Source organism: Mus pahari, unplaced genomic scaffold, assembly GCF_900095145.1.
Source record: "Mus pahari unplaced genomic scaffold, PAHARI_EIJ_v1.1 scaffold_1585_1, whole genome shotgun sequence".
In the NCBI taxonomy this organism is placed as follows: domain Eukaryota; kingdom Metazoa; phylum Chordata; class Mammalia; order Rodentia; family Muridae; genus Mus; species Mus pahari.
The window spans coordinates 141,399-152,511 of record NW_018393703.1 but is presented as its reverse complement, the minus strand read 5'-3'; the positions used below and the strand labels follow the sequence as shown (position 1 = coordinate 152,511).

General features: G+C 35.7%; 1 pseudogene across 1 annotated transcript; it reads left to right on the top strand.

Moving 5' to 3' along the window:
• The first annotated feature begins 1,046 nt into the window (after window positions 1-1,046).
• Window positions 1,047-1,633, top strand: LOC110315676 (annotated as a pseudogene). Its single transcript, XR_003843214.1, has 2 exons — window positions 1,047-1,121; window positions 1,295-1,633. The product of XR_003843214.1 is annotated as an Ig kappa chain V-VI region NQ2-48.2.2-like (transcript).
• The last annotated feature ends 9,480 nt before the right edge of the window (window positions 1,634-11,113 follow it).

Here is an 11,113-nt window from a genome sequence, read left to right as displayed (position 1 = left end):
TGGAGACATAGTCATGCTTCATCATGGCTATGCTAACTTCAAAGTTATAGGAAGATAATTGAAAATTGACCAATAGTAAAGTAAAACTATCTTTTAAAATCAATCATTTTATTCACTTTATAACACTATATCAACCCCCTTCTCCTTCCAGTATCCCTTCATGCAAGTCCACTCACATGCCCTCAATCTTTGCTGTAAATAAATCTTTTGATGAAACCTACATATGAATTTGTTAACTTGGGTGCTGTCAATCTTTAATAAATAAAATGTAAATTAGTTGGAAAGTACTCTCAGATATTCTGAGATAATAAATAGAACATGAACTAAACAGTTTCAGAGCATAGTGGATACTGAGAATAGGAATTGTTCTGAGTAGTTTTAGATAAGTGCATCTTCCTGAATCTCTGGGCCATTTTCTTATAAATCCAGCAGAACAATGGTTTCCATTGATTTCATTGGCAGAGTTATCTTTGCTATCTTTCTAGGGATGGCATCTGTGCTTAACAATTGCAGAAATGTCTCTGAGGACACCTGGGCTCCAGATCACATTTGGACACTATTTTTTCATTAGCTTTGTGGGAATGTTCATCTGAACAGATTGGAATGAATAGGTGAGGTGACTAATGAGCAGTATTCAGGAAAACAAGAAGCAGATAGTGCCTTCTGTGATCATTATAAACAGTCATTCTTGATACTTCGCTATTATGGGAGGAATATACCTCAAACTACTCACTTGAATATCACTTGTTTAGTGGATCAAATAAAGCTTGTCTAAGGGAAATATATGGATATTTCTATAGGACAAAACTTTTCCTCATAAAAAGGAGGAAAGGAAAAACAGAACATTCCTTCTTTATCAGTGTAGTGACTACAAATATGTAGATATTGTCCTGGATAAACCTGATTTGTCACAGTTAATAGACCATGTGTTTATAAGCCAAGAACTTCCTAGACTCTATCTTACTATTTGCATACTTCATATTCAGAAACCACAAATATCTCATAGTTGTTTTAAAGTGGTGTGCTTATGAGAATAGCAGTAATTAGCCAGAGACTAAAATCCAAGTACACCATGGACTTTCAGGTGCAGATTTTCAGCTTCCTGCTAATCTTTATCACAGGTAACAGAGGCAGGGATTTTGAGCTCAGAATCCAACCAAAATTATTTTCCCTGGGAAATTTGAGTCTAAAATATACTTTTTTCTCTTTCTTCTGAATGAAGGGTGGTATAAAATTATTTTTATATCTCCATTTCTACTAATTCCCTCTCTGTGTTGCTTTTTTCTTGTCTTAGTATCCAGAGGAGAAATTGTGCTCACTCAGTCTCCAGCAATCATAGCTGCATCTCCAGGGCAAAAGGTCACCATCACCTGCAGTGCCAGCTCAAGTGTAAGTTATGTGCACTGGTACCAGCAGAAGTCAGGTGCCTCCCCCAAACTCTGGATTTATGACACATCCAAACTGGCTTCTGGAGTCCCTGCTCGCTTCAGTGGCAGTGGGTCTGGGACCTCTTACTCTCTCACAATCAGCAGCATGGAGGCTGAAGATGCTGCCACTTATTACTGCCTTCAGTGGAGTAGTAACCCACCCACACAGTGATACAGACTCCAACAAAAACCCTCTAACTCCTTAGGGCCTAGATACTTCCTCCTAGAGATAAAATGTGGCCAGTGGTTTGATTTCAGTAGTCCACACAGGGTGTTCTGCTTTACAATGTCATTTGCATCTTTGGATATCTGTCCCTATAATAGTCCTATGTACTCCAGTGCTGTTCTCAAATAATCTACTTTGCCAGTGTTTATTTATTCTTTTTTTTTTTCTGTTTGTTGTAGACAAGCAGATACTGCTCAGCTGTTTTACTAGTGGTCCCCAGGAAACTTCACATCAATTTTCTGCTACTTTCACTTATCTTAGGATCTTCTTGGTAAGTGGTTTTTCTTCAAAATAGTCATTTACTCACAACACACTTCTTTTCTTACAAAAGTGGTATCCATCCTAATCTGTTTTCTGATTTTTTTTAAAAGATCTGGCCTGAGTTTATTTATAAATCAGCATAGAACACTGGTCATCTGCAAATAGTGTGTGGGTAGGTGTGCCATAGCAGCCCATCTGTCTTCACACTGGCAGGAGCCTTTTCTATGGGACCTTCTTCACAGGGGCCTGGGCAGCTTAGGGAGCCTGGGCTGGAGCTGAAGCCTGGGCCTTAGCTGGAGCTTTGGCTCCTGCCTTCGCTGGAACCTTAGGCTTTCATTGGCAGAGCCTTTGACCCTTGGCCATATAGCTTCAAATCTGTTTCCCAAGCTTGGGGTAAGCGATGAAAGCCAGACAGGTGAATTTGTGACTGGGGTTCTTTGGCATCTTGGGCCTGATGGCCTGAGGCTTCACAAGGGCCTTGATGGCCTTTTTCATTGTTGGCCTGCATCTTCTTCAGTCCTTTCTAGTTGTGCTTCTTGGCAAAGCATATGTTCTGCAGGAACTTGGGGTCAACCCCCTTGAGAGATTCGTATCTTTGTGACCGGGATTTCTTGATGCCATTTCTGTGTCATTTGCAGAACTGGTTGTGTGTGGTGTGGTTTGTGGACTTGGCCAGGACTGCACAGTAACCATGGCTCTCGCAGCACCTGGGACTGGAAGAGCTCTTTTCTGATTTTTATTAGTAGAACTTCTTTTCCACTAAGTTGTTCTGTTAATATGTGCTTGAAATGATTTTCTCTATGAAAATAAAAAACTACTAAAAGTCATGTATATTTTCTTTCTATTCTCATGACAAGTAGTTGAAACACTCCACTAATAAAGAAACCAAGAAGGCAACAGAGAACTCATAAATGGACATTAATTTTTCTTTATATCTGTCTATCTAGTTATCTATCTATCTATATATCTATATATCTATGTTTCTTTCTTTGTATCTATGAATCCATTTGTGTGTGTGTACCTTACTGTGAATAATTAAACTTATAAGGAAATTTTATCATTCTAAATAGAGAAATAGAAATTAGTTAAAATATTTATATTTACAATTACACTTAAATGTGAATTACATTTTAATTAAATTTAAATTACACTTTTAATAACAGGAACAATTATGTAATAGTTTATTTTGAAAGTATTACATAGTAGTTTATTTTCAATTTTCCAATTTAAGTTGTTTGGTATGAAATCCATCAGATACAGTTACCTGCCTTCCTGTCTGCATCTCTAGGAGAAAGTGTCACCATCACAGGAAGTCAAGCTATTAATGGGTATTTAGCACATTATTAACATATTATAATTTGTCAAGAAAGCTTTTTCAGAATCAGTTGTTTGACCTTTAGTCCTAGCAAAGAAAAGACTGTATAAAGAGGCTCATGGGCTTAAGAGCAGTCCTGACTGCACAGAAGAACACTATTTCAAGCAAAATCTGTACACATATAAACCAAAAAAGGAAACTCTTTACATTTATGGGTTGCTAAACTCTACATGGAATTTATTGCTTAGTGCTTATTTCTGGTTAATGCTATACCTACTGTGGTTGTTCCCATATGAATGGAATGCAGAGGTTCATATATTTAAATGCTTAGGAAGAATCCCTATTTGATAGGATTTGGAGGTATGGCAATGTTGGAGGAAGCATGTCACCGCATTAGACTCTGGGGTTTTAAAAGCCTAATCCAGGCCCAGTGTTTCTAATTTTTGGTCATTTTGTGGTCCAGTTTTCAAGCTCCCATCTCTCATATTCATTTTGGTGCAGCCATGTTCCACAATATGAAGATAATGAACTAAACTCTAAGCAAGTCCCAAATAAATGCTTTCCATTGTGAGAGTTTTTGTGATGATGGTATCTCTCCACAGCAATGTAATACAACCAAGAAACCTACTGATCTAGAAAGGAAACTTGAGAAATTTTGAGTTGTGTGGCAACAGTGAAACAACAAGTCAGTTCTCCATTTCCTCACTTGCTGCCATGTCTTCTAGAAGAACCTTTGTCAGGATCTTTTTCCATTCTATTTTTTTCTATGGACATGCTTAATGATCAACCTTCCCACAAGATATAAAATCAGAAAAGGATTAAATGTTCACTGAAACGTGTAGGAAGACATGGACAGGGAAACAGACTAGAAAATCACCCAGATATACTGCATACACTTAAGTCCATCAACATCCCACCTTGAACTTGTAGGGAAATGTGGGGGAAATGGGTTAGAGAGACTATATTATTGGTTTCAGGTACGACTTGACTTCTTAGGAAGCACCAGATAATCAACAAACCTTTGCATAAATATTTCTATGCATCATTACCAAGTCTTTGGATATTAAGAGTTTAGATTCTAGGGTTAACAATTTGCACAATTTCTTCCATTTATAATTGTGTGTCATTAGATCTATTAAAAACTACTTGCTGCAATAAAACCAATTAGTGGGGGCTAATAAATATCCAGCTTTATTTCATGAAGTAAAGTAATGTCATGTCTAAACTATGCAGCTAAAGATGAGGAGATTCTAATTTTCCTGTTTTGATGGAAACATATTAACTATTTTTTATAGTTGTTTATTTTCTTCATGAAGTGGAATCACAAGGATGCCTAACATAACTTAAGGCACTAATCAAAGGATGTATCATGATGTGTGAAATACTTTTTGGTTTTTGTATGTTTGGTTGGTTGGGTTGGTTTGATTTTGGTTTTGGCTTTTTATATTAAGGAGAGATTTAAGGAATGCTTAATTCACCTGGAAAAGCTAATTATTTTAATAAGCAGCAACACTCCCTCACTCCTACAACCCCATGACACAAAATCACAGGTGTCTCTAAGTCTTCACTCTCATGCAATGCATAAAGTCTGTTACACATACAAGAACCTTCCCTAGTTCTTCATCTCACATAGCTGATGTCTCTAAGAGTTGTTTTCTCCCATCATTTCTTCTATCATAAATCTGCCATATGAGAGTTTTATTTCCTTTTACCGGAAGATAATTTATCAATGATGTTGATAACACATGCAAAATTTTCTTGACACATATATAGTGGCCCATGCCTAGAAACATCCTAGTTCTTGAATTCCATTCATGTTTTGTGGTATTTGTCAACTGGTTAGTTAGGGATTTTGCTATGTACAGTTTATATTTAAATGATATAGCAGAATTAACGTAATCATAATGATTCATCATTAACTAAGGTTTGCAGTCCTATTCAGAAAAGGAATGATAATAAAGGAAATGAAGGGGAAAGAAGATGGCTTTGAGTAAAGAATGCATAGGGCATCTTAAGAATGCAAAATTAGTATTTTGATTACTCCCTCTGCCTCTCTGGAGGGACATAGTTCTTCTTACTCCTTGATTTTAGCTCAGTGAGATTTTTTTCCCCTCAGCATTATTTTTTATTAGTATTTTCTTCATTTACATTTCAAATGCTATCCCCAAAGCCCCCTATAGCCTCCCCCTACCCTGCTCCTGAACCCACACACTCCTTCCTGACACTAGCATTCCCCTGTTCTGGGGCATATGATCTTCCCAATACCAAGGGCCTCTCCTCCCACTGATGGCAGACTAGGCCATCCTCTGCGATATATGCAACTAGAAACACAGATCTGGGGTACTGGTTAGTTCATATCGTTGTTACTCCTATAGGGTTGCAGACATTTTTAGCTCCTTGGGTACTATTTTATTTTCACCTTTGGAACTTTAAGATATTCAAGTAGAATTGCTTGATTTCACTGATATTATAGGAATTAGTTAGAAGAGCAAACTATGTCTCACCCAAGGGTGGAGAGTGTTTTTTTTTTTTTTTTTACAGAACAGGCTGTTCTCTGATACAGTTTTTTCTCCTTATATAAGTGTGTCTTTGTTGGAAGACATAGAATATTCCACTTTAGAAATAGGTACTGCTAAAGATATCTTAGGTAAACAGTCTCTTGGTGACACAACTTTGTCATTTCTGTCTATCTTGGCATTGGCTCTCACAGCATATGACTTTAAAGAGATGGAGACTTTCTTCAGCTAAATATTGGTTTATTTTTTCACTTATTAAGAATGCAAGTTAGTCTTAAAAGTTATAAAACTACAGGAAATGATTAAGTCAGAGTGAGACAAGTAAATTTAGAAATAGATTAATTTCCTGGAATCTAGATTGTCTTATATTGAACATACACCTCCAACAACAAAATTATCACCCACACTGAAATACTTAGCATCCTGGAACAACACCTGTATCTAGCATTACTCTTAACATGAAAATTTCTAAACCCATAGCAACATGAAGTGAGTCCTTGTTCACAAATGTATGCTGAATGATATAATAAAATAGAGGTAGCTACTCAAACCAGTCTTGACTGGTTTTAGGTACATAAGCCAACCTCTCTGCTCCAAGTGAAATGTTAGGAAAAAATTCAATTTATTATAATAATATATCATAAAGGCCAATTCTTCTGTGAGAGAATTCTGCTCATATTTTTCATGGTAGTTATTTAATATGAGTCCATCATCTTGTAACACTTCATTCAGGGTTCCTTTTCAACAAGCATGGAGTAAAAAAATGTGATAAATCAGAGTTGTTACAAAAGCACTACTAAGGTCTCTTTGCATTTCAGAGAAGAGAGCTATTTTTCCCTTTCATCTCTGAATAGAATCAGTGATTTGTCTAAACATTCACAGAATCCAGATACCCAAATGGAATGCAAGTGTTCTCAGGTGCCTTAAAGGGTCAAAATCATTTGATTAGACTGAGATTAATGAGGAAATGTCAGCAGGAAAGAGAAGGAAAATATGGTTTTTGGGTTTTGTTTTTTTCTGGTGGGGGTGGACAGTTGTCATCTAAGTTATCATTTTATTGCTGTGAAAAGACAGCATGATCATGGACATTTCTAAAAATATTTTATTAGGGGCTTGCTTAAATTTTTATTAAATTATTTTATTTGCTTACATTCCAATTGCTGCCCCCTAACTTGTCTGCCCTCCTAAAGTTTTCCCCCACAAGGGGAGGGAGATGACAGAAAATCTCTGTGATACTTAGAAGAGGGGACAGCATTGGGAATGTAAGTAAATAAAATAATGAACTAAAAAAAAATGCCAAGAAACACCTTGACAAAGATGTGGAGAAAGGTTACCTGAACACAGAATGGTTGTGTAAAAGAGCTCTAATTCGTTTCCATTTCTCACATTGAAATAGTTATGTCTAAGTGTTTAAGTACATACAACCTTATCATCACACTTGGACTTAAACAGAAGACGGGTGGCTCATTTCTAATAATCTGAGATGTTGCAAATTCAGTAGGGATACAAAAATTCTGTCTTTAATGGTGCCATTTTAGGCCCAGGGAAAACTCATTCTCCCTTGTGGTGTCAGTCTTTTTCTAATTATGTGATATTATTTCTTTTTCTGAGAAGAGTTTAGCATTCTTTCATCTACCATGTTGTTACATTTTCAAAGATTTACCAACAGAGACTGATAGATAAGACTACAAAATTTTGTATACCTATTCTCAAATGCTGTCAATTAAGTAAATCCCTGTTCTTAATAGTGTAGATAATTTTAAGTATTATGATAAAGGAATAGTAACAGAAATTGTATACATAGATATAGGACATAGGGACATAGTGATATAAACAGTTGATTTTATGTTTCCTCTCATTGGAGTTACAGGAGTCATAGTGATATATTCTTAGGGTGCCTTTCCAACATCCTGACCACATTCTAGGAACTCTTTATTTAAAGATTCAGTCAATTCATAATGCAAAATAAAACCACAGTAGAAGGCTTGTGTCCAGTACTAATCAATTTGGGGGAAAATATGAAAGATTGTAAAATGATGCTTGGAGAACTTTGAGAATATAAAGTGTTAAGAATATATTTGATTTTTTTTCTTTTTTTTTTTTTTTTTTTTTTGGTTTTTCGAGACAGGGTTTCTCTGTATAGCTCTGGCTGTCCTGGAACTCACTTTGTAGACCAGGCTGGCCTCGAACTCAGAAATCCACCTGCCTCTGTCTCCCAAATACTGGGATTAAAGGCATGCACCACCACACACGGCTTGATTTTTTTAAATGGTTAATATCTTTAAAATTTTTTGTATGCTTAAAAACTAAATAACACACACAGATAAAAACTAAATATCACAATTGATATAGTTACTTAGAATTATCTTAAATGCATTAGCATGCATCATGTTTACTGTATCATCTTAAACACATCTTGAGAAATTCTGTCACAGCTGTGCTTCAGGGACTAAAGAAGACTGAAGAAACTAAAGGTCGGAGGAAATTGTATGGGCCACTGAATACTAAGTGTACAATAACTTTAACAACCTGACTATCTGAGAAATAATATTAGCGGGTAGAAACAAGAGGGGCAGTTGGTGACTCTGCTGAATTCTTTGGTAGTTTGTGTCATGGCTCGTTTCATTGTGAGGGGTACTAAAATACTGTTAACAATAATAAGTAGCAATGTCTTTAGTCTGCAGATTGCTAATAGTAGGAGTAAAGTTTTTTCCAAATTTGCTGCCACTGAACCTGGAAGGAACTCTGGATTGCACACTGGAAGAATGGTATATTAGCAGTTTAGCAACATTCCCTGATTTCTGTTCATACCAGGCTAACCAATCATTAATATCCTCATCTGGCCTGCAAGTAATGGAGACTCTCTCTTCTTGAGATGAAGACAAGAGGATGGAGATTGTGTCATCTGGATGTCACATATCAGGCCTGTATTTGGAAATATACAACCAACATATATGGTTGATCATGATAGAAATGACTTCTTTGAATTTCCCGTTAGCACTGATTACAAAGAGTCAAATGAATTCCCAGGACATCCTTCCTTACCCAGAAATCAGAACAGTAAGATCAGCAGAAGCTGAGAGGGAGACGTCATGTCTGTGCTGTGACCTGACATTGACTGACTCCTACAAGGGGTGTGACCAGACAATTAAGAAGTTCTGAATGAATGCAGTGGACACATGCAAATCATGAGAGCATGGGCAAGGCTGGGCACAGATGTAGGCTCTTCATTTTAGTAACTTAACTGAGCTATATCAGAGATTTTTAATCAAGACCAGTATACTGCAGTCTTCCTGCAGATTTTTTCTGTCAATGATAGATTTTATTATAAAATAAATTTTGTTTCATTTTTCAATATTGCAATGAATGTAAGTTTAGGTTTAAGTACTTTTCTTTTTTTATTATGATTAGGTAGAATATCATTTTTAAACAAACCACGGTAAATATTAGAATGTTGCTCCACCTCTTCTTACAATTTTTTTCTCACAGAATTTCCGTAAGGAATTCTACCATTTGAAAGAATTATTAGAACATACTTATCAGAAATACAAATAAATTTCCAATCATTTGTGATAACCTCACAGCACTGTTCTTTTTCATGCTATACTAAGCATTTTGGTGTCAATATACAAAAATATCAATGTTTCTTTAACAAAATACTATCTGGGGCTGAAGACATAGCTCAGCTGTTAAGAACACTTGTTGCTCTTGTATAGGACCCAGGTTGTTGTTTCAGCTCACACTCATCTATAGGTAGAATTTAGAGGGATATCACCTTCTTCTGGACATCACATGAAGTAGCACTCATGTGGTATACAGACACACAGCCTGCAAAAATACCCATACAAGGGCTGAGAAAAAAATGAATATTTTAAAAATTGTTTATTATAAGTTTATGTGTGTGTGTGTGTGTGTGTGTGTGTGTGTGTGTGTGTAATGTGTCTACACAAGGAGGGTTGGTTATAATTTCTGGGAGAACATAAAAGAAGAGGGAAAATAATGTGATTATACTTTCAAAAAATTATTATATTAGAACCCAACACAATTCTTACATCTTATTTCAGATCAAAATAATAATGAAAATTGACAGTAAGATAATAAAAGAGATCTAGATTTAAATATGTAAAAACAAATTTCCACGTTGATTGATTTTGTAACCAGAATTCCCTCTTGGCAATCTGTCTCCTTTCTGGGAATCCAAAATTAGCAGCTGTGGGAATCTTAAATTGTAGCCCTGGGAGATGGTGAATCTCAGGGAAGTCTCTACAGTATAAGTTTAATTTAAGTTAAAATATAGAGTCATTCAACAGAGACTTTCTGATTCCAGTGTTCTTCCTATGACAATGCAGTGTCCACAAAGCTGTGGAACAAAACAGTAAAGCTTACAAGATGATTCTCTGTTTCCTCCTCCTAGCGACTTAGAACATAGAACCAAGAAAGTCTAGAAATTCATCTGGTTTAATGAGGATATTTATAGGGTCATATATCTTTAGATAGTCTACTCATTCATTCATCCATCATTGAATATGTTATAATGAAGTTGCCATGTAAGTTATTACAATGAAATATCATATTTAATAAAAGTCATCAATATTTATGCCACAACAACCTATGTCTTGATGTCATCTGTGGGATTTGTGGTCTTCCCTTTATTTTGTTACTACATACAGTGGTTCAGCCAAATACATTTTGATTTCAAAAGGTACCGAAAATACTGCATTTTAATAGAAATTTGATTTCCAATTACAAGTATTTTGTATTTTACTACACCTCATTGTGTAATTTTAGTGTTCTTCTCTAATGCTGAATAGAAGCAGCAATGTTCAAACCACAGTTAGCCATGTGGCAACAAATGGAATCACCAACCCCAGTAGCATGCCATTCTTTTAAATCTATGTAAGATACTCAATTATTTTTATTACAGATTTATATTAATTATCTAGGTACCATTTTTACTATAAAAGTTCTATGTTGTAACCTCATCATATTAAGGGAAGTGTGTAGAGAACTAATTCACTTTAGATACTTTTGAAACTGTCTTTAAAACTTTCTTGTTAATGTTTCTTTAATTATCACATGATATGGAGTGTGTGTGCATGTGTCTGCTGCGAGGCATTACTCTTCTGCATGTCTCTGACTACTGGGAGGAAATAAGAGCTCCAGTTTGGGTTTTTCCACAAAAAAAATTGTTTTCTAGACACAACAGTATTTTCCACTGATCACTGTAAATGTAGCTTTTTCTCTAGACTCCAAAATAGGCAATATCCAAACCTGTCTTCATTTTGACTATTTTTAGCAGAAGATGGCAACACTAACACATATCTTTCCAGTCACTACTACCACTTAGCACTTGAAAATGAGCTGTCTT